This window comes from Bombina bombina, chromosome 2 (assembly GCF_027579735.1).
Source record: "Bombina bombina isolate aBomBom1 chromosome 2, aBomBom1.pri, whole genome shotgun sequence".
Lineage (NCBI taxonomy): Eukaryota > Metazoa > Chordata > Amphibia > Anura > Bombinatoridae > Bombina > Bombina bombina.
Genome location: NC_069500.1, coordinates 782,045,357 through 782,071,250, shown reverse-complemented (window position 1 = coordinate 782,071,250; position 25,894 = coordinate 782,045,357).

The window sequence follows — 25,894 nt, the reverse complement described above, 5'->3', positions numbered from 1 at the left end:
CAGATAGGGGAACTCTTTATACAGGCTTCCTTTGAAGCCAGGATAATTGGGATATCCTGGTCTGGGATGTGTATCTGGTCACAGCAGGAGTTCTGTGCATTGAATGTAGAGGGGGTTTGGGGCTGAAAATTCTGATTTTAGAATTTAACTTACATTAGCCAATTTCATCTACAAATGAATTATTTTACCTTATTATATACAGGTATGTGTATATATATATATGTATATATATATATATTTTTTTATATATATATATATATATATATATATATAATCTAATGACACTTAGCAATAGCCTAACACTATAATCTTGCTCAAAATGCTCTGAAATGGTCACAAGGGACATAAAACAATTTGAGATATGAATATAGAATGTTAAAATATATGTAGTAAAACAACTTTGCAATATATTTTCACATAGTTGCCAAAAGTCCGTATTTCCTGGGACAATCCCAGGATTTTGCTATTATGTCTAGAAAATTGTCCCGGTTACTCGTGCTCTGTGGCCACTATGCAGAGGAGTAGGACAGAGTTCGACTTGGGAAGTGAGTGGGTAGGAAAGTTGTAATGGGAGCCCAGTGCTGCTGTCTCCCTCTTCCTATTTCGCTAATCTGTATTTGGTACCATGGTCAGTTTGTTACAAACTCTGGTCCAGCTATGTGGGCATATCTAATTATTATGTCACCAACATGATTGGCAGTTGCTGGTAGACTACATACTAAAAATAGCCTGGAAACCTAAGCAACGCATTCTGAATGTCATAGTTGAGGCAGCGGTACAAGTCTAGCAGCAGCAGATGCTAATTATTAACTGTCAGACCTAGGCAGCATTTAAGAAGGATGACTGCACATATGATGAGCCATTGCCTTGAAACATTGCATTAAGGGGGCTTGTAGGTTATTGAGTAGTTAGCAGCTCCACGCAGCTAGGACCTCGGTGTGCTTGGCATGCTGCCCCATATTACCTGCTCTTTCTGACCAGCATGGTTTGTGCTTCCTCAACACATTTCACAGCCTGCACGACCAAATCAGTCACTGTGTCTACCCTTCCAGCTCTCTGGGAACATTAGCTAAGCTGAGCTGGAGCGCAGTTGCCTCACCACCCACAGGGACTGCTGACTCTCTTCTGTTAAACAGTAGGTGAATTGGATTTTAAAATTAATCTGAAGGACACTTCAGGATACAGCATCTATATGTTTTTATTTGTAATTTTTATATTTGATTGTAAGTCGCACTTGCACTGTCATGAATGTCACTAACTATACTGCCGTCATTTAAGATACTAAGTAGCGTATCATGTACGCGGCACATCGATAAATGCCGACAGCATATGTTGTCAGCATTTATCATTGAACCAGCAGTTCTTGTGAACTGCTGGTGCAATGCCGCCCCTTGCAGATTAGCGGGGGTGTCAATCAACCCGATCGTATTCGATCGGGTTGATTTCTGTCCGCGGCCTCAGAGCAGGCAGACAAGTTATGGAGCAGCCGGAAACAAGGGGCATCAAGCTGCATACGGAGCTTGATAAATATGCCCCTAAGTCCAAACCTCTGCATCATCAATAGTGGCTTGATACTGATTGAAGTTATGTATACTGCAGATTGGATGGTGATTATGTTTAGAGTTGATTATGTTAATTACGTGTGCACGTCTTTTGAGATATGACAAATGCAGATTTCCAAGTGCACATTTAGAAAGATAACAATAAGTTGTTTGCTGTTTTTAACACAATCTGTTTCTTTATATATTTACTTTGATTTAATATATCCCTTTAGGATGTCCAACAGGGATTCTAAGAATATTTGAAAAGCATTAAAGAAACCCATTTGTGACTTTCACTTTAGTAGAGTCAACACACACATAGCGTATATCCTTTCATGTATATATATATATATATATATATATATATATATATATATATATACACATATATCCAACACAGAAGATCTGCACTCACTGGGCTTTCAAAGTGAATCGGGGAACAACCTCCCCTTCTTCAGTCCAACAAAAAAATAGTGAAACACTCAAATTTATATTGTGTAACCCCACCCCCACAGGAAGTGACACCATCTTGGTTGTCATCGTAGTGATATAACATAACAATGTAGTTATATATATAATCCATACCAGTGCTATATTTATTCTATAATCATATAAACCAAGAGTGAAAGAAAATCATACATGTGCATGTGTAATGTTAAGGGAGTCTAATGGATCAAATCTGGTTTTTACTACGGATGCAAAACAGGCTAAATGAGCCCCCATGCTCCAAATACACATAATGATCAATAAACTTATCTGCAACTATCTGTGGCTAACTTTATGTAATATGTAAGTCTCTCCAATTCAATATTAATATTGAAATTACATACTCATGCTTTGTAGCTCTAAGAGGTATTATTATGAACCGTTTCTACTCAGTATCTAGCCACGAATATATGCACTGAAGCTATCCCCGTTAATGTTACAGAGACAATCTTAATGTAATGTATCTGCAAACCTCTATACTCTATATAGTACACATTATTCCTTATCTATTCTGGTGTCAAAAGTAAATAATTAATATTGATGCAGTCCTGAGTGGTATTATCACATCATTCTAAGCTTGTCTTCTAGCCATGCCTATATTGGGCATAGATTTTCTATGTGAAGTATTTCTATTCAAGTAAGCTATTCAAAACATATAAAAACATGTTAAAAATTAATAAAAAATAGGTATATAGGTATTGTGTTTGTTTGCAATATTATGAGCACTATATATTTGTGTATTGTACACAATGTTTTCATGCTGACGAAGGAGAGTTGATCTCCGAAAACTTTCCAATAAATTTTGTTTTTTTGTGGAAGTCCTGTGAGTGCATTCGTTTGGTGAATATATATATATATATATATCCTATAATATAAAAGGCCAAGTGTGTTTGTCCGAAGCCATCATGCGCAGTAGAGACTGTGCGAGGACAAACACACCTGGCCTTCAACAAACTAACCTGTCCACCGTGAGAACTGTAGGCATGATGGTGTGGGGCCGGCTGGACATGACGTGGGCAGAGCCGTCTGGGTGTGATGGGGCGGGGCTGGGCATGATGGGGCGGGTCAGATTGATAGGGCGGGGCCGGACGGGAGCGGCCATGGCCATGAGAGAGAGAGCAACAGAGAGGGGGGAGAGAGAAAAAGAGAAGGGAGAGAGAGCAAAAGAGAGGGGAAGGAGAGCAAAAGAGGGGGGAGAGAGAGCAAAAGAGAAGGGAGAGAGAACAAAAGAGAGGAGAGAGAGAAAAACAGAGAGGGGAGAGAGAGCAAAAGAGAGGGTAGGGATAGCAAAAGAGAGGGAAGAGAGAGCAAAAGAGATCGGGAGAAAGAGCAAAAGAGTGGGGGGAGAGAGAGCAAAAGAGAGGAGAGAGAGAGCAAAACAGAGGGGAGAGCAAAAGAGAGGGGAGAGAGAGCAAAACAGGGGGGAGAGAGCAAAAGAGAGGAGAGAGAGAGAGCAAAAGAGAGGGGAGAGAGAGCAAAACAGGGGGGAGAGAGCAAAAGAGAGGAGAGAGAGAGTGCAAACAAGAGGGGAGAGAGAGCAAAAGAGAGGAGAGAGAGAGAGCAAACGAGGTGGGAGAGAGAGCAAAAGAAAAGGGAGTGAGAGCAAAAGAGAGGGGGGAGAGAGAAAAAATGGCAGCAGTTTTGCAAGAATGTAATCCATTTGCAAAAGCACTAGCATTACTTAGGTATCTCTACAACAAATACAACTATGGGAAATAATCCAATTTGATAATAGAACTAAATTGGAAACTTTTTTCTAAAATTGTATGCTCTGTCTGAATTACAAAAGAACATTTTTAGGTTTCATATCCCTTTAAGATAAGGGGGCATATCTATCAAGCTCCGGATAGAGCTTGATGCCCTGTGTTTCTGGCGAGCCTGCAGGCTCGCCAGAAACAGCAGTTATGAAGCAGCGGTCACAAAGACCGCTGCTCCATAACCTGTCCGCAATGTCCGCGGACAGACATCGCCGCAATTCAACCCGATCGAGTACAATCGGGTTGATTGACACCCCCTGCTGGCGGCCGATTGGCCGCGAGTCTGCAGGGGGCGGCGTTGCACCAGCAGCTCTTGTGAGCTGCTGGTGCAATGCTGAATACAGAGAGCGCATTGCTCTCCGTATTCAGCGAGGTCTGGCGGACCTGATCCGCACTGTCGGATCAGGTCCGCCAGACTTTGGTAAATATAGGCCAAGGGGACCAGATTTTTAAAATGAAACCAGGGGACATTTTTTTTTATTATTGGCAAATGGTAATAACTATTTTATTAGCATATTTTCCTCAAATTATATATGATTGGTGTTTATGGAGTTATTGTATGATATATATATATATATATATATATGTTATTTCTCACATTTTGTTTATGTGAGATAAAAAAAAATACTTTTTGGGATATGACTACCAAACGCTGTCTCACACAGATGCTCTCTCTCACACACACATGCTCTCTCTCTTACACACACACATATAAGTTGTTTCACGCAGATGCTCTCTTTTAGATACACACACACACATTCTGTCTAACACATATGCTCTCTCGCACACATACTGCCTCACACATATGCTCTCTCTTTCACACACACACACACATGCTCTGTCTCTCTCTATCACACACACACATGCTGTAACACATATACACAGACATGCTATCTCTCACACATGCTGTAACACACACACACACACATCCTGTAACACACATACACACACATGCTGTCTCACACAGATGCTCTCTCTCTCTCTCTCTCTCTCTCTCTCTCACACACACACACACACATGCTGTCTCTCTCTCTCACACACACACACACATGCTGTAACACATATACACAGACATGCTATCTCTCACACATGCTGTAACACACACAAACACATGCTGTAACACACATACACACACATGCTGTCTCACACAGATGCTCTCTCTCTCACACGCACACACACATGCTGTAACACACACATGCTGTCTCACACAGATGCTCTCTCACACACACACACATGCTGTCTCACACAGATGCTCTCTCTCTCACACACACACATACATGCTGTAACACATATACACAGACATGCTATCTCTCACACATGCTGTAACACACACAAACACATGCTGTAACACACATACACACACATGCTGTCTCACACAGATGCTCTCTCACTCACACACACACACATGCTGTCTCACACAGATGCTCTCTCTCACACACACACACACACATTCTGTCTCACACATATGCTCTCTCACAAACACACATGCTGTAACACACACACATGTTGTAACACACATACTGCCTCACACATATGCTCTCCCTCATACACACACACACACATGCTGTAAGACACACACACACATGCTGTCTCACACATATGCTCTCTCTCTCTCATACACACACACAAACATACCTCCCAACATTTCAAAATTCAAAAGAGGGACACCCCCGCGGCAAAAAAAATTGAAATGTGGTGGGCGGGGCTTAAAAAAAATCATAAGACCAAAGTAATATAAATATAATTCTAAATAAAGTCATATATTTTAATACACTTAGGCAGCAAATCAAACACAAGCTCAAACCACTGGTATGGCTATGTGAGCTATGTATTTGATTAGCCTTTGCAAAGACATTGCTAAATATTTTTATCTTAATTGGACATTTAATAATAAATTCTTTAAAACTGCTCTCTGCATTCCCCATTAATATTCTAGATTCTGGCCTTTAAAGTCAGCAAAAATGCACAGTAGCACACTGCATAGCATACACTTATACATGCAGATACACACACACTACATAGCATACACTTACACATGCAGATACACACACACATTACATAGCATAAACTTATACATACAGATACACACAAACACACAGTTATGAATACAGATAGACACACACACTACATCATATATGGGTATCTGTAAATCATTGTATGGGGTCCTGGGGTTGGCAAGCACATTAGCTGGCAGTCTGCGGCTGCCACTGTTCATTACCCTGGTATTAGCACTGATCATTGTATAAAACTGAAGGCATGCTAGTATTATCACCAGGGGTTAGACATCATCACTACCAGAGGTAGATTAGAGAGGTCACCATTACCCGTGGTCAGAGTGTATACAGCCTTCTTACTCCTGCTTAACCCACACACAATTCCTTTTCCACAGGGAATCTAACAGGTTTCTAACCCTGTGAGAGCAAAGCCAGCTGCTTCTGAGTATGGGCCCAATAGAATTTATGCATGGGGCAAATCGGGACAGATGGCTAGCAACCCGGGACAGGGGGACAGACCCCTAAAATTGGGACTGTCCCACGAAAATCGGGACAGTTGGGGGGTATGCACAAATGCTGTCTCACACATATGCTCTCACATACATACACACATGCTGTCTTACACATATGATCTATCTCTCTCATACACACACACACACACACACACACACACACACACACACTTAGGGGCTGATTTATGGACGAATGGCCATTGATGACCCTGTTTCTGAGCTCCCATACTGCAAAAAAAGATCAATCTTACCCAAGAAAAGCATGCAAGAGCAATATTCCTGATAGCAGTGCAGCCACTAGTCATGTGACATACCAATGTCACAGGATCCTCCCCAGTTGCTTCCAAATTGGGTGATAGTATGGGGGTGTAATAGCATTTTGGTTGGGAGAATTAGGAGATCAGAGAAACAATGCTATAAAAAAATACAGCAATTAAAAATACCTTTATACTAATTAAGCAGAGCCTTGTCTGTCAGGCTCTGAGGAATTGCAGTGCTTATCTCCCTGGCTACTTACTGTGACAGACAGCTCAGGAAGCAGCAGGGCTCACTGGCTGGTGGCAGATGCAAAAGGACACAGGGAGTAATAAAATATAATAAAACATAACCTGGCTCCTGGTTCTTCTAGTGTCTCTTGCAGCCTGTGTGCCCCATCCCTTACCTAAGCTCAGCTCAATTAGATCCTTATTGCAGGAAAAGATCTTTAAACTTCAAAAACAAAACTCTGGTAACCTTAATCTTATTCCTCTTGCATCTAAAGCCACCACCCCCTTCACTTGTGCACTATGGAACTCTCGCTCTGTTTGCAACAAACTCACTTATATCCATGACCTCTTTATTTCCCACTCTCTCAATCTTCTGGCTCTCACAGAAACCTGGCTCTCTCCTTCAGACACTGCTTCCTCTGCTGCACTGTCACATGGGGGTCTCCATTTCAGCCACACTCCTAGGTCTGACAATAGACAAGGAGGTGTCTTCCCTCACATTTTCTTCATTTGAAGCACACATGATTTGTTTATTCTCTCCCCTCTCTATACGTGTTGCAGTCATATACCACCCCCCTGGTTCCTTAACTCAATTTTTAGATCACTTTGCTGTCTGGCTTCCTTATTTCCTTTCCTCAGACACCCCTGCCCTCATTCTTGGTGACTTCAACATCCCTCTTGACAATCCCACTGCCTCCTCTGCAAAACAACTTCTACAACTCACTTCCTCTTTCCCCTGTCACAATGGACTGACTCTCCCACACACAAAGATGGTCACTCCCTCGATCTGATTTTCAGCTATCGATGCACTATCTCAAATTTCACAAACTCCCCTTTTCCTCTTTTCTGACCATCATCTCCTCACTTGCAACATCACATCCCTCCCTACAACTCCCCCTCCCTCTACCCCTCACATCAACCTTCACAGAAGCACTAAGCCATTAGATCAGCAACAGCTCACTAGCTCTCTCAAATCTCTACTCTCTTCTATTCCCTCCTTTTCTTGCCCTGACCAATCTATCTGCCACTATAACTCCACTCTTACATTGGTCATTGACAATATGACCCCACCTACCATAGCTCAGAAACCACACTCTCTTCCTCAGTCCTGGCATACTCCTCTGACACCGTAACTACGCAGATTTTCTGTACTGCTGAGCGACACTGGAGAAAATCTCGGAGTTCAGCTGACTTTCTTCACTACAAAGTTCATCTTGAACTCCTACTATTCTGCCCTTAATCTTTATAAGCAACAATACTTCTCTACTCTCATCTCTACTCTTTCCTCTAACCCAAAACATCTGTTTTCCACATTCAATACTTTTCTCCGCCCACTCCCACCTCCTAATACAACTTCTCTCTCAGCTCAAGATTTTGCCAGCCACTTTAAAAACAAAATTGACTCCATCAGATATGAAATCAGCTCTCAACATACTACCAATCTCCCATCCCTTCAAAAGCTCGCAATCATCCAAAACCCAAATAGCCATAAATGTAGCTCTTCTGCCCCTGTTACTGAGGAAGAAGTTTCTCCCCTATACTGTCCTCCCATCTCACTACCTGTCCCCTCTACTCCATCCCCTCACAGCTACTCCCCTTCCTATCTTCTAACCTTACCTCTATACTCACACACATCTTCAACCTCTCCTTCAGCACCTGTATATTTCCCTCATCTCTAAAACATGCACTGGTCACACCTATTCTCAAAAAAACCTTCTCTCGATCTAACCTCCCCATCCAGCTAATGTCCTATTTCCCTACTCCCTCTTGCCTCAAAGCTCCTTGAAAAGCTAGTATATGCACGTCTATCCCATTTTCTTTACATTAAACTCTCTTCTTGACCTACTGCAATCTGGATTTCGTCCCCACCACAGAGACAGCAATTGTCAAGGTTATCAACGACCTACTTACTGCAAAATGCAAAGGCCACTTCTCTCTGCTTATCCTCCTTGATCTGTCTACAGTCTTTGATACTGTTGACCACCCTCTTTTGCTCTAAACCCTCCAATCATTCGGCATCTGCGACACAGCTCTCTCATGGTTCTCTCCCTATCTATCTAACCGAACCTTTAGTGTATAGAAAAGGGAGAAGGCGAAAAGTACCTTTAGTATAGCCTTCTCTGGAGCATCCTCTGCCCCGTTACCACTTTCTGTTGGGGTACATCAAGGCTCTGTCCTCGGTCCCCTTCTATTTTCAATCTACACGTCATCATTAGGTTCCATAATAAAGTCCCACGGGTTTCAATACCATTTGTATGCCGATAACACCCAAATCTATCTCTCTGCACCAGACCTACCTCCTTCCTTACTAGCCCGTGTCACTAACTGTCTTTCTCATATCTCATCTTGGATGTCCTCTCACTACCTTAAGCTAAATTTCTGCAAAACTGAATTCTTTATTTCCCCCCTTCCTCCAAAATCTCCACCCCCTCAATTTTCTATAACTGTTGATAATTCCATCATTACCCCTACCCACATGCCCGGTGTCTTGGGGTCACACTTGACTCAGACCTTTCTTTCACTCCTCACATTCAGTCCTTGGCTAAAGCCTGCCACTTCCACCTTAACATCTCTAAAATTAGACATTTCCTTACACAAGAGACAACTAAGATTTTAATCCACTTTCTCATCCTTTCCCGCCTCGACTATTGCAACTCCGTCCTCTCTGGTCTCCCTAGCTGCCGCCTAGCTCCTTTACAATCCATAATGAATGCCTCTTCCAGGCTCATCTTCCTTACACGTCCCTCTCTATCTGCTGCACTTCTCTGCCAATCCCCTCTCTGTCTTCCTCTTGCCTCCAGGATTAAACACAAAATTAGCACTCTGACATACAAAGCTCTCAACTGCACTGTTCCCCCCTACATTTCAGACCTTGTCTCCAGATACTCTCCCTCCTGTCCCCTTCCCTCTGCTCACAATCTCCTACTATCCGCCTCTCTTGTTACTTCCTCACACTCCAGACTGGTTCCCATCTTGTGGAACTCCCTGCCTCAATTCACAAGACTCTCCCCTAGTTTTAACAGCTTCAAACGCTCCCTAAAGACTCTACTATTCAGGGATGCATACAACCTACACTAACCTTTCATAGCTCAATTGCTTTCCCCTTGAACCCCTTATAATGTAAGCCTATGAGCCCTTCTGTTTGTAGATCGCCTTCATAAGAGCCGACTACAACAGTGTAACTCTCGGCAGGGCCCTCTACCCATTTGATCCCTATAAATGTTATATTGCATACCGCCTATGTTTATAGTGCTGCAGAATCTGTTGGCACTTCAAATACCTGATAATAATAATAATAGTGAGCTAGTTGTGGAGAGAGCACAGAGGGAGAAGTTTAGGAAGTTTGAATCAAGCACACAAATGTCAGGGAGCAAAACACCAGCTCCTCTCACCTCCTCTTTCTAGAACTGCATGGTACAGGATTACAGACTGGATACATGTTTAGCGTGCTGCAAGAAGAGGTGGGCTGGGCAAAAGTGCAACTAAAAAATCTATAGTAGTGTTACTTACAGAGCTGCACACAGTTTATAGTTAATGCTTGTGCTTGCTGAACAAAACACAGTCACACAGTGCATGTGCTGCTGACTGCACTGAATATAGCAACTTCTGCACTGCTAGTAGTAGTTCCGCCCCTGGCCAGCTGAAAGTGCTGAATATGTGAGAAATTAATGTGCAGTGCAGACCATCTGTCTTTCGGGGACATTTCCGGGGGCATAATTTGTCCGGGACAGTCTCTGGAAATCAGGGACGTCTGGTCATCCTACTTTAAGACAGTAAGGGACATGTCACTCACTATAACTTCTTTATCCCTGATGTGAAAAAAGAGAGAAAACAAATGTAAAACTATATTTAAAACTATGGTTATCTCATCAGAGTAACAGTTCTATGAGCAGTTACCATTCAGTTCCTCTTCCTTTTTTAATCTGCATAGTGAAAAAAGAAACAGAATAACAGCATAATCAGTGATGAGCTCACATTTTATTTTGTTGGGATCTTGTGGGATTTCCCCATAATTTTGCAGTATTCCATTCAGTGGCAGAACATTTTTTCTATCCGACCAGCAATTGTTTCTCCAAGCCCTCCAGGCCCCTAACCTTCCCCCTAACCTCAACCCCCCCCCCCTCTGCCAGGCCTGTAACAGAGCGGCCTTGCAAGATGGTCCCCAGCAGGTGATGCGTCCCTGCAGCAACCCTGAAAATCTGGACAGGAGGCAGGCCCCCCAGCATTTAATACACAAAATATACATACATAAATACATTTACGTTAAATTATGCAAATGCATTTGTGCTTTGGATAGATGAAAATTATATAATAGAACACATACCTCCCAACTGTCCCAATTTTCACGGGACAGTCCCGATTTTAGGGGTCTGTCCCGGGTTGCTAGCTATCTGTCCTGCATTGACCCATGCATTTAAAAAAAAAAAAAAAAACATTTTTTTTAATATTCTATTGGGCCCATACTCAGAAGCAGCTGGCTTTTCTCTCCCAGGGTTATATACCTGTTAGATTCCTTGTGGAAAATGAATGGTGTGTGGGTTAAGTAGGAGTAAGAAGGCTGTATACCCTCTATGATCTCAGGTAATGGTGACCTCTAACCCCTGGTAGTGATGACGTCTAACCCCTGCTGATAATACTAGCATGCCTTCAGTTGTATACAATGAGCAGTGCAACACCAGGGTAACAAACAGTGGCAGACTCAGACTGCCAGCTAATGTGCTTGCCAACCCCAGGACCTCATACAATGAGTTACAGATACCCATATATGATGTAGTGTGTGTCTATCTGTATCTATAAGTGTGTATGTGTGTGTATCTGCATGTATAAGTGTAAGCTGTGTAGTGTGTGTGTGTGTATCTGTATGTATAAGTGTAGGCTATGTAATGTGTGTGTCTGCATGTATACATGTAAGCTATGAAGTGTGTGTATCTGCATGTATTAGTGTATGCTGTGTAGTGTGTGTGTATCTGTATGTATTAGTGTGTGTGTGTATCTGAATGTATAAGTGTAAGCTGTGTAGTGTGTGTGTGTGTGTATCTGTATGTATAAGTGTAGGCTATGTAGTGTGTGTGTCTGCATGTATAAATGTATACTATGCAGTGTGTGTGTATCTGCATGTATAGGTGTAAGCTATGTAGTGTGTGTGCATATCTGAATGTATAACTGTATGCTATGTAGAGTGTGTGTATCTGTATGTATAAGTGTATGCTATGTAGTGTGTGTGTCTGCCTGTATAAGTGTATGATATGTAGTGTGTGTCTGCATGTGTAAGTGTATGCAATGTAGTGTGTGTTTATCTGTATGTATAAGTGTATGCTATGTAGTGTGTGTGTGTGTGTGTATCTGCATGTATAAGTGTAAGCTATGTAGTGTGTGTGTGTATCTGTATGTATAAGTGTGTATCTGCATGTATAAGTGTATGCTATGTAGTGTGTGTGTGTATCTGCATGTATAAGTGTATGCTGTGTAGTGTGTGTGTGTGTGTGTCTGTATGTATAAGTGTGTGTGTGTATCTGCATGTATAAGTGTATGCTATGTAGTGTGTGTGTATCTGCATGTATAAGTGTATGCTGTGTATTGTGTGTGTGTGTGTGTATCTGTATGTATAAGTGTGTGTGTGTATCTGCATGTATAAGTGTATGCTGTGTAGTGTGTTTGTATCTGTATGTATAAGTGTGTGTGTGTATATCTGCATTTATAAGTGTAAGCTATAAAGTGTGTGTGTATCTGCATGTATAAGTGTATGCTATGTAGTGTGTGTGTGTGTGTGTGTGTATCTGTATGTATAAATGTATGACATGTAGTGTGTGTGTGTCTGCCTGCATAAGTGTATGATATGTAGTGTGTGTCTGCATGTGTAAGTATATGCAATGTAGTGAGTGTGTATCTGTATGTATAAGTGTATGCTATGTAGTGTGTGTGTATGTATCTGCATGTATAAGTGTAAGCTATGTAGTGTGTGTGTGTATCTGCATGTATAAGTGTATGCTGTGTAGTGTGTGTGTGTATCTGTATGTATAAGTGTGTATCTGCATGTATAAATGTATGCTATGTAGTGTGTGTGTGTGTATCTGCATGTATAAGTGTATGCTGTGTAGTGTGTGTGTATCTGTATGTATAAGTGTGTGTGTGTATCTGTATTTATGTGTGTGTGTATCTGCATGTATAAGTGTATGCTGTGTAGTGTATGTGTGTGTATCTGTATGTATAAGTGTGTGTGTATCTGCATGTATACAGTAAGTGTAAGCTATGAAGTGTGTGTATGTATCTGCATGTATAAGTGTATGCTATGTAGGGTGTGTGTGTGTGTGTATCTGTATGTATAAATGTATGCTATGTAGTGTGTGTGTCTGCCTGTATAAGTGTATTATATGTAGTGTGTGTCTGCATGTGTATGCAATGTAGTGTACTTGAAGTACCTACTTACACTGATATTTTTCCGGTTCCTAAGAGAATTTCGGAAATTATTAGAAAGGAATGGGATAAACCAGGTATACCGTTTTCTCCCCCTCCTAATTTTAAGAAAATGTTTCCCATATCAGATACCATTCGGGACTCATGGCAAACGGTTCCTAATGTAGAGGGAGCTATATCTTCCCTATTTTAGCACGTAGATCATTGTGGCTCAAATCTTGGTGTGCTGATGTGTCATTAAAACATAAGCTTTTAGCTATTCCCTTTAAAGGTAAGACCCTTTTCGGGCCAGAATTAAAAGAAATCATTTCTGATATTACAGGAGGTAAAGGCCATGCCCTACCTCAGGATATGTCGGTTAAAATGAGGGGTAAACAGAATCATTTTCGTTCCTTTCGGAACTTTAAAGGAGGACCCCCTGCTTCTTCTTCTTCCTCAAAGCAGGAAGGGAATTTTACCCAATCTAAGTCAGTCTGGAGACCTAATCAAAACTGGAATAAGGGTAAACAATCCAAAAAGCCCGCTCCTGCTCCTAGGAAAGCATGAAGGGGCGGCCCCCGATCCGGGACTGGATCTAGTAGGGGGCAGACTCTCTTTCTTTGCTCAGGCTTGGGCAAGAGATGTTCAGGATCCCTGGGCACTAGAAATAGTGACCCACGGTTATCTATTGGAATTCAAGGACTTTCTCCCAAGAGGGAGATTTCATCTTTCAAAGTTATCTGCAAACCAGTTAAAAAGAGAGGCGTTCTTACGCTGTGTAAAAGACCTTTCTACTATGGGAGTAATTTGTCCAGTTCCAAAATTGGAACAGGGACAGGGATTTTACTCAAATCTATTTGTGGTTCCCAAAAAGGAGGGAACGTTCAGACCCATTTAGATCTCAAGTGTCTAAACAAATTTCTAAGAGTTCCATCATTCAAGATGGAGACAATACGAACAATTTTACCAATGATCCAGGAGGGTCAATATATGACTACCGTGGACTTGAAGGATGCTTACCTTCATATTCCTATCCACAAGGATCATCATCAGTTTCTAAGGTTTGCCTTTCTGGACAAACATTATCAATTCGTGGCTCTTCCCTTCGGATTGGCCACAGCACCCAGAATCTTCACAAAGGTTCTAGGGTCTCTTTTGGCGGTTCTCAGACCACGAGGAATAGCGGTGGCACCTTATCTGGATGACATTCTGATTCAGGCGTCAACATATCATCTGACAAAATCTCACACGGACACAGTGTTGTCTTTTCTGAGAACTCACGGCTGGAAGGTGAACATAGAGAAGAGTTCACTTGTCCCACAGACAAGGGTTCCTTTCTTGGGAACTCTGATAGACTCGGTAGCCATGAAAATATTTCTGACGGAGGTCAGAAAATCAAAGATTCTAAATACTTGCCGAGCACTTCAGTCGATTCTTCGGCCATCAGTGGCTCAGTGTATGGAAGTAATTGGATTAATGGTAGCGGAAATGGACATCATTCTGTTTGCTCGCTTTCATCTTAGACCACTGCATCCGTGCATGCTCGGACAGTGGAATGGGGATTATGCGGATTTATCTCCTCAGATAAATCTGGATCAACAGACCAGAAACTCTCTTCTTTGGTGGTTGTCGCCGGATCATCTGTCCCAAGGGACTTGTTTCCTCAGACCCTCGTGGGTAATAGTGACAACAGATGCCAGCCTTCTGGGCTGGAGTGCAGTTTGGAACTCCCTGAAGGCTCAGGGTGTTTGGAATCAAGTGGAGTCTCTTCTTCCAATCAATATTCTGGAACTGAGAGCAATATTCAATGCACTTCAGGCATGGCGTCAGTTGGCTTCAGCCAAATTCATCAGATTCCAGTCGGACAACATCACGACTGTGGCATATGTCAATCATCAAGGGGGAACAAGGAGTTCCTTAGCGATGATAGAGGTATCCAAGATAATCAGTTGAGCGGAGGCCCACTCTTGTCATCTGTCAGTGATCTACATCCCAGGAGTAGAGAACTGGGAAGCAGATTTTCTAAGTCGACAGACTTTTCATCCGGGGGAGAGGGAACTTCACCCGGAGGTATTTGCCTCATTGATTCTCAGATGGGGCAGACCAGAATTGGATTTGATGGCATCCCGACAGAATGTCAAGCTTCCAAGATACGGATCCTGGTCAAGGGATCCTCAGGCCGAACTGATAGATGCCTTGGCAGTGCCTTGGTTGTTCAGCCTAGCTTATGTGTTTCCGCCGTTTCCTCTCCTCCCACGCGTGATTGCTCGAATCAAACAGGAGAGAGCTTCAGTGATCCTGATAGCGCCTGCGTGGCCACGCAGGACTTGGTATGCGGATCTAGTGGACATGTACTCTCTGCCACCGTGGAAACTTCCATTGAGACAGGACCTTCTCATTCAAGGTCCTTTCCAACATCCAAATCTAATTTCTCTGCAGCTGCGTGGAGATTGAACGCTTGATTTTATCTAAGCGAGGATTCTCTGATTCAGTTATCAATACTTTGATACAGGCTAGAAAGCCTGTCACTAGAAAAATCTATCATAAGATATGGCGTAAATATCTTTATTGGTGTGAATCCAAGGGTTACTCATGGAGTAAAGTTAGGATTCCTAGGATTCTGTCTTTTCTCCAAGAAGGATTGGAGAAAGGGTTATATCAGCGAGTACCTTAAAGGGAAAAATTTCAGCTTTGTCAATTCTGTTTCACAAACGTTTGGCAAATGTACCAGATGTTCAGTCTTTTTGTCAGGCTCTATCTAGGATTAAGCCTGTTTTTAGACCTATTACTCATCCCTGGAGTTTGAATTTAGTTCTTCGAGTTCTTCAAGGGGTTCCGTTTGAACCTAAGCATTCCATAGATATTAAACTGTTATCTTGGAAAGTTTTGTTTTTGGTTGCTATTTCTTCTGCTCGAAGAGTTTCTGAGCTTTCAGAGTTACAGTGTGATTCGCCTTATCTCATATTTCATTCCGATAAGGTGGTTTTACGTACCAAACCTGGTTTTCTTCCTAAGGTTGTTTCGAATAAGAATATTAATCAGGAAATTGTTGTTCCTTCCTTGTGTCCTAATCCTTCTTCTAAGAAGGAGCGTATGTTACATAACTTGGACGTGGTCCGTGCCTTAATGTTTTACTTACAGGCAACTAAGGATTTCCGTCAATCATCTTTATTATTCATTGTTTATTCCATAAAGCGTAGGGGTCAGAAAGCTACGGCTACCTCTCTTTCTTTTTGGCTGAGAAGTATCATCCGCCTGGCATATGAGACTGCTGGACAGCAGCCTCCTGAACGAATTACGGCTCATTCTACTAGGGCTGTGGCTTCCACATGGGCTTTTAAAAACGATGCATCTGTTGAACAGATTTGTAAGGCTGCGACTTGGTCGTTCCTTCACACTTTTTCCAAATTTTACAAATTTGATACTTTTGCTTCTTCTGAGGCTATCTTTGGGAGAAAGGTTCTTCAAGCAGTGGTGCCTTCTGTTTAGGTTCCTGTCTTGTCCCTCCCTTTCATCCGTGTCCTATTGCTTTGGTATTGGTTTCCCACTAGTAAGGATGAAATCCGTGGACTCGTCATATCTTTGTAAAAGAAAACTAAATGTATGCTTACCTGATAAATTACTTTCTTTTACGATATGACGAGTCCACGGCCCACCCTGTTCTTTTTAAGACAGTTTTTCTTTATATTTTTTGTAAACTTCAGTCACCTCTGCACCTTTTAGCCTTTCCTTTTTCTCTTCCTATACCTTCGGCCGAATGACTGAGGGTGGAGGGGAATGGGAGGGGCTATATATACAGCTCTGCTGTGGTGCTCTTTGCCACTTCCTGTTAGCAGGAGGTTAATATCCCACTAGTAAGGATGAAATCCGTGGACTCATCATATCGTAAAAGAAAGTAATTTATCAGGTAAGCATAAATTTTGTTTTTTCTACAATTTGCACATTTACTATCACTTTAATGCCCCTTTAAATTGCAGTAAAAGATGGCAAATGAAATAATGAATGTAAATTACAAATATTCATCTAGATTACAAGTTTTGAGCGCTATAGGGAAAGTAAAGAACGCCACAAAAGTGGCGTTATTTAATTCCCTATAGCGCTGCTGTTACAAGTTTTGAAAAACATTGCTTGCGCATGCAATATTTTATGCTCCATACCGCACACAAAACAAGCGCTGTGTTTGACGTGCTCGTGCACGCTTTCCCCATAAACATCAATGGGGAGAGCCGGCAAAAAAAAACAACTAACACCTGCGATCGCGGCAGCTAAAGCTCCGTAACGCAGCCCCATTGATGTCTATAGGGAAAAATAAAATACAGTTTAAACCTAAACCCTAACATAAACCCTCAGTCTAAACACCCCTAATCTGCTGCCCCTGACATCGCCGACACCTAGATAATGTTATTAATCCCTAATCTGCTGCTCCCGATATCGCTGCCACTTAAATAAAAATATTAACCCCTAATGTGCCACTCCCGATATTGCAGCTATTAAACTAAAGTTATTAACCCTTTATCTGCCGCACCCCAACATCGCAGCAACTATATTAAAGTTATTAACCCCTATTCCACCGCTCCCGATATCGCCGCCACCTAAATAAAGCTATTAACCCCTAAACCTCTGGCTTCCCACATCACTAACACTAAATAAACCTATTAACCACTAAACCGCCACCCCCCACATCGCAACAACCTAAATTGAACTATTAACCCCTAACCCTAACGTAACCCTAACCCTAACGTAACCCTAACGTAACCCTAACCCTAACACCCCCTAACTTTAATATAATTAAAATATAGCTAAATTAAACTTACAATTATTAACCAAATAAACCTATTAACCCCTAAACTGCCAGCCCCCCACATCCCAACAACCTAAATTAAACTAAATTAACCCCTAAACCTAACCCTAACGTAACCCTAAACCTAACCCTAACCCTAACACCCCCTAACTTTAACATAATGAAATTAGATCTAAATTAAAGTTACTATTATTAACTAAATAATACATATTTAAAACTAAATACTTACCTGTGAAATAAATCCTAAGCTAGCTACAATATAACCAATAGTTATATTGTAGCTAGCTTAGGTTTTATTTTTATTTAACAGGTAAGTTTGTATTTATTTTAACTAGGTAGACGAGTTAGTAAATAGTTATTAACTATTTACTAACTACCTAGCTAAAATAAATACAAACTTACCTGTGAAATTAAACCTAACCTGCCTTACTCTAAAACCTAACATTACAAAAAATAAATAAACACTAAAATTACAAAAAATAAAAAACACTAAAATTACAAAAAATAAAAAAACCTACCTTTACAAAAAAAAAAAAAATACCATTACAAAAAAAACAAAATAATCCAAAAAAATTAAGATTATTCCTATTCTAATACGCTTTAAAAAAAAAACACCCCAAAATAAAAAAATAAAAATATACATTACACAACAAATTATCAAAAATAAAAAAATATTCCTATTCTAATACCCATAAAAAAACAGTGAAAAAGGGTGTGTGTACAAGCGCTAAGGTAATCCCCAAGCTGTATCCAAACAGAGATCCTAACCAACCTCCAAAAAATATGCACAAGTAGTAAGAAGTGAATACAGCGCCAACAAGAGGCCAAGGGATAAATATACTCACAGAGAGATAAAAGAAGATTATTTAATGAACCATGTTAAAAAGCATCAGTAATAAAAGACTATATATAAAAAATGTAAAAAGCACATATAAATAAAATTACAAATACAGGAATATCTTACAGAAGCGGCTCAAAGGGCCAAAGCTGATAATTACAATAAAAACAGAGGTAATAACAGGTGATCAGTGTGAGTGGTACACCAGAATAAGAGTGTATACTGATAAAACAGAATTAGCCTAAGTGCAACTGTAGCAAGTGCATCAAGCAAAAAACTAATAAACAATAATACAAACAATAGTGTTCAAAATTAGTGTTACAAAAATAGTGTTCCAAAAAATAGAAAAATGCACTGCAGTGCAAAAAAAGGGGGGTAGCAAAATAATTGTATAGATACAATCAAGTAGTGAGTGAGTGCAAATGGATATAAAAATGCTAGCTACTTAATCCAGTGAGGTTAAGATATAATTAAATAAAATACACAATATGCAATAACATAAAAAATATAATACACAATATGCAATAACATAAAAAATAAAAAATAAAATATAAAATATAATCCAAAAAAGTGTTCAAAAAGTTGATCAACAAATGTTAGTGAAGAACAAAAATAAGTCAATCAAAACTAAAAAATGGAAAAAAAGGGTGATGAAAAGCAAGGTGAAAGTGAGGAAATTGATTCCTTCCAATGTTAGTTACTTTAACAGATCCAAATTCCTGAGTGTGGTTGCTGAAGTAGCTGATTGGATCCTAGCACCTGTCAGCTGCTCCTATGGTATCCTAAAAAGTGTCCCTGTAAAAAAAAAAGAAATTCACAACATAGTGTATCCAATATGAGAATGAAGTAAAGATTAAAGTAATGCTTACCAATATGTCAACGCGTTTCTGCCCTCAAAAAAGGGCCTTTCTCAAGACTTTTATTGTAATTATCAGCTTTGGCCCTTTGAGCCGCTTCTGTAAGATATTCCTGTATTTGTAATTTTATTTATATGTGCTTTTTACATTTTTTATATATAGTCTTTTATTACTGATGCTTTTTAACATGGTTCATTAAATAATCTTCTTTTATCTCTCTGTGAGTATATTTATCCCTTGGCCTCTTGTTGGCGCTGTATTCACTTCTTACTACCCATAAAAAAACACCCCAAAATAAAAAACCTAATCTAGAATAAAATACCAATGGCCCTTAAAAGGGCCTTTTGTAGGGCATTGCCTTAACGATATCATCTCTTTTAGTAGAAAAAAATTACAAAGACCCACTAACATTACAACCCCCCCCAAACCCACAAAGTAAAAAAAAAAACTATATAAAAAACCAAAGCTACCCATTGCCCTGAAAAGGGCATTTGTATGGGCTTTGCCCTTAAAAGGGCATTTAGCTCTTTTACTGCCCAGACCCTAAACTAAAAAATAATACCCACCCAATAAACCCTTAAAAAAGCCTTACACTAACCCCCTGATGATCCACTTACAGTTTTTGAAGTCCCTGTCAGGGTGCCAGGAATCAGACTGAGACGAGAAGTGCAAAAATAATCACACCTTTATTAATAGCAAAAAATAATAAAAAAAAGTCCACAAGTCAAATAACAAGCCAGGAGTCAAAACCAGAGCTGGTAGTCAGACGAGCCGAGTCAGGAGCCAAAGCGAATAGTCAGACGAGCCGGAATAAGGAACAAGGAAAACAGCAGAGTCAGGAACAAGCCAGGGATCAGGAACCAGGAAGGATGTCAGGAAGTCAGGTAATACACAGGAACTCTCACAAACAGGTCTGAGACAACACAAAGGCAAAGCATACTGAACAGAGGCCCTTTAAATAATAAGTGATGACATCACAATTCTGAGACTGCATCCTGTCTCACACGGATGATGCACACCAGTCTGGCCATAAAAGGAAGTGCAGGAAATGAGCAGCATCCCCCACAATGCACCATAGTCAGGAAGAGAGGTGAGTAAAATGGCTGCCAGCAACACATGGCAAACAAAACAGGGAAAAAACCCTGACAGTACCCTCCCCTCAACGACCCCTCCCCTGCGGGAGGACAAAAGGCTTATTGGGGAAACGGGCATGGAAGGCACAGAGGAGGGCGGGAGCATGAACATCAGAGGAGGGAACCCAAGAACGCTAGCCCCTCAATTGAACCAAATACTGTACACGGCCCCTGGACATATGAGAGTCAATAATGCTGCTGACCTCATACTCCTCATGGTTGTCAACAAAGATAGGATGGGGACGAGGCAACACAGTGGTAAACCGATTACAAACCAATGGTTTCAAGAGGGAGACATGAAAAACATTGGAGATGCGCATAGCAGGAGGAAGGTCAAGAGCGTAGGCCCCAGGATTAACCCGTCGGAGTATTCGAAAAGGACCAACATAACGGGGAGCCAATTTATTGGAAGGCACACGAAGGTTCAAGTTGCGGGAGGACAGCCAAACTCTCTCACCAACCTGGTAGGAAGGTGCGGGCAGACGCCTATGATCAGCCTGGAACTTTTGGCGCTGCATAGAACGATGAAGGCAATCCTGAATCTGCACCCACGTGGAACGGAGTTGCCGGAGATGCTCCTCCAAAGCCGGAATACCCTGAGACATGAATGAATCGGGCAACAAGGATGGTTGAAACCCATAATTCGCCATGAACGGGGATAACTTGGAAGAAGCATTAATAGCACTATTACAAGCAAACTCTCCCCAAGGTAACAGTTCAGACCAATTATTGTGGTGATCTGAGACATAGCAACGGAGGAACTGTTCCAGAGCTTGATTAGACCGTTCCGCAGCCCCATTGGATTGAGGGTGATATGCCGAGGAGAAGGAAAGCTGGATCTCCATTTGAGCACAAAAGGAACGCCAAAATCTGGAGACAAACTGGCTACCCCGGTCCGACACTATCTCCTTGGATAACCCATCTAAACGGAAGACCTCCAGGGCAAAAATTGAAGCAAGCTCCTGAGCTGTAGGCAGCTTTATCAAGGGAATGCAATGTGACATTTTAGAAAAACGGTCAACCACCATAAGGATAACGGTATTGTCATTGGAAACAGGGAGCTCGACAATGAAGTCCATGGAAAGATGTGTCCAAGGACGCTCATCATTAGCAATAGGTTGAAGAAGACCCATAGGAAGACGTCGAGGAGTCTTATTCTGTGCACAAACTGAGCAGGCGGCAACATACGCAGCAACATCAGAAGGAAGACCTGGCCACCAGAATTGTCGAGTGACAGACCAAATCATTTGGTTCTTGGCTGGGTGACCTGCAGCTTTAGGATAGTGGTAAGTGTGCAAAAGTTTACTTTGAAGATTCTCAGGAACAAAACACTTACCACTAGGTTTCTTAGGAGGTGCATTGGTTTGTGCAGCCAGAATCTCCTCCCCCAAGGGAGAAGTCAAATTAGTATGTATGGTAGCCAAAATATGGTCAGAAGGTATAACAGGAGTAGGTACAGACTCCTCCTTGGACAGAGGCGAAAATTCTCGAGAGAGGGCATCAGCCCTAACATTCTTACTATCAGGCCGGTAGGAGACCACATAATTAAACTGAGACAAAAATAGCCCCCATCTGGCCTGTCGGGGCGACAAACGTTTTGTTTCAGATAGATAAGTTAAATTCTTGTGGTCAGTAAGAATGAGCACTCGCACGCTAGTACCCTCGAGAAGATGCCTCCATTCCTTGAGTGCCAAAATTATGGCCAGTAATTCCCTGTCGCCAATTTCATAATTGCACTCCGCTGGAGACAATTTCTTAGAGAAGAAACCACACGGATGCAAAGAACCATCAGGCGTAGGACGTTGAGACAAGAGGGCACCTACTCCAGTCTCAGACGCATCAACCTCAAGAACGAAAGGCAGGACAGGGTTAGGATGAGCCAGAACTGGAGCGGCAGCAAAGGCAGTCTTAAGACTATCAAAGGCCTTAATGGCAGTAGGTGACCAATGGAGTGGATCATTCTCTTTACAGGTCATGTCTGTGATAGGTTTGACCAAGGAAGAAAAGTTTTTAATAACCTTTCTATAGTAATTGGCGAACCCCAAAAAACGCTGAATAGACCGAAGACCAACTGGGCGAGGCCACTGCAGAACTGCAGATAACTTGTTAGGATCCATGGAGAACCCTGCAACAGAGATAACATAACCTAGGAAGGTTACTTGAGTCTGATGAAACTCACATTTCTCGAGTTTACAAAACAGGCCGTTCTCACGTAATCTCTGAAGAACCCGTGTAACATCAGAACGATGAGCCTCAAGTGTGGGTGAGTGTATGAGGATGTCGTCTAAGTACACCACAACACACTGTTGCAACATATCTCGTAGGACATCATTAATAAATTCCTGAAAAACAGCAGGAACTTTACATAGGCCAAAGGGCATTACAAGATACTCATAATGCCCGCTCCTGGTGTTAAATGCTGTTTTCCATTCGTGGCCCTCCTTAATCCTAACGAGATTGTACGCTCCTCTCAAATCAAGTTTAGTATAGACCGTAGCTCCCTTGAGGCAGTCAAAGAGTTCTGTAATGAGCAGAATAGGGTAAGCATTCTTAATGTTAAGATGATTAAGACCCCTGTAATCGGTGCATGGTCTTAATTCGCCACCCTTTTCCTTCACAAAGAAGAAGCCAGCCCCTGCAGGAGAGCAGGATTTGCGGATGATCCCTCGGCAACATACTCCTCCATAGCACAATTCTCTGCAACAGACAGAGGGTACACCCGGCCCCGAGGAGGAATGGCTCTGGGTTGCAGGTCTATGGCACAATCGTAAGACCGGTGAGGAGGCAACGTAAGGGCACGCACCTTGTCAAAAACGTCTAGTAACTCTCGGTACTCCGCTGGCAATTGAGATACCGAAGAAGTGCACAAGACTTTAACTGGTTTCCGAAGACAAGTGGAAATACATTGCGGGGACCACTACAAAATTTCAGACCTACGCCAGTCGAGACTGGGATTGTGCTTTTGGAGCCAGGGATAACCCTGAACTACCGGAAAATGCAGAGAGTTTATCACCTGGAACTCGAGGGTTTCAAAATGGAGAGCCCCAACAGCCATGGAGCAGTTTCGTGAGTAACGAGTGCGGGCTGAAGGGGCCTGCCATCAATGGCCTCAATAGCAAGCAGAACGGACCGAGGCAAAACAGGAATGGAGTGCTTCGATACAAAAGCACTGTCAATGAAAAAGCCCACAGCACCGGAGTCAACAAGAGCCTGAGTGACTATGGAGGAGACCACCCAGGAAAGGACAACCGTGACCAAAGGTTTCTCCTTAAGCGGTTCCAGGGACGAGGATAAACCACCCAAGGTCTGCCCCCGACAGGACCTTAGGTGTGAGCATTTCCCGGCCGTGTAGGACAAGACTTCAAAAGGTGGCCCTGTAACCCACAATAGAGGCAGAGCCCCTCCCTCCTCCTAAAGGCCCTCTCCGCCACGGAGAGACTCGTGAATCCCAACTGCATCGGCTCAGCAGTACCTGGTGACTCAGGACCAGGAGGCATGGGTGGGAACGAACACGTAGGAGACAACAGAACAGGAGGCTTCCGCAATCACTCCTTGAAAGAGGGCCTCTCTCTGAGTCTGATGTCAATTAGGCTCAAAAAAGACACCAATGCCTCAAGATCTTCTGGTAAATCTCTGGTAGCAACTTCGTCTTTAATCGCATCAGAGAGCCCATGAAAGAAGGCGGCAACAAGGGCTTCATTGTTCCAACCTACCTCTGCGGCAAGCGTACGGAACTCAATAGCATACTGAGCAACAGATCTTGCACCTTGCTGAATTGACATGAGTCGTTTAGCAGCAGAGGAGGAGCAAGGCGGAACATCAAATACCCTTCGAAAGGAGGCCACAAATTCAGGGTAATTTGAAATCACAGGTTTATTAGTCTCCCACAAGGGATTAGCCCAGGCAAGAGCTGTGTCAGAGAGTAACGAGATGAGAAATCCCACCTTAGCTCTGTCAGAGGGAAACGCCTGAGGTAACATCTCAAAGTAAATGCCCAACTGGTTCAAAAACCCTCTGCACTGAATAGGATCACCTCCATATCGCTGAGGTAGAGATGCAGAACCGGACATGCTCCTGGTAGGCATAGGTGCAGCAGCGGAAACAGGAGCAGCCATAACTTGCAGGACACTTTGGTCCAAATGTGCAGTGTGAGTCAGCAGGGTTTGCAGGGCTAGTGCAAATTGATCCAAGCGGTGATCCTGTACATCCATCCTGGAAATAATGGCAGGTAAAGGTGGATAATTAGCACCATCAGGATTCATGGCCTTTCCGTAATGTCAGGGTGCCAGGAATCAGACTGAGAGAAGTGCAAAAATAATCACACCTTTATTAATAGCAAAAAATAATTAAAAAAAGTCCACAAGTCAAATAACAAGCCAGGAGTCAAAACCAGAGCTGGTAGTCAGACGAGCCGGAATAAGGAACAAGGAAAACAGCAGAGTCAGGAACAAGCCAGGGATCAGGAACCAGGAAGGACATCAGGCAGCCAGGTAATACACAGGAACTCTCACAAACAGGTCTGAGACAACGCAAAGGCAAAGCATACTGAACAGAGGCCCTTTAAATAATAAGTCATGACATCACAATTCTGAGACTGCATCCTGTCTCACACGGATGATGCACACCAGTCTGGCCATAAAGATAAGTGCAGGAAATGACCAGCATCCCCCACAATGCACCATAGTCAGGAAGAGAGGTGAGTAAAATGGCTGCCAGCAGCACATGGCAAACAAAACAGGGAAAAAACCCTGACAGTCCCACTTGAACGATCTTCATCCCGGCCATCCTGAAGACATCCGGCGTGGAGCATCCTCTTCATATGATCCCCGCCATACACTGAATCTTCAATGCAAGGGACGCAATTCCTATTGGCTGAAAATTTTGAATCAGCCAATAGGAATTAGGGCTGCTAAAATCCTATTTGCTATTCAAATCAGCCAATAGGATTTAAGCAGCTCTCAATCTATTGGCTGATTCGAATTAAAAAAAATCGAATAAAAATGCCCTTTTCAGGGCAATGGGTAGCTTAGGTTTTTTTTAGAATACGTTTTTTTATTTTGGGGGGTTGGTTGGGTGGTGGGTTTTAATGTTTGGGGG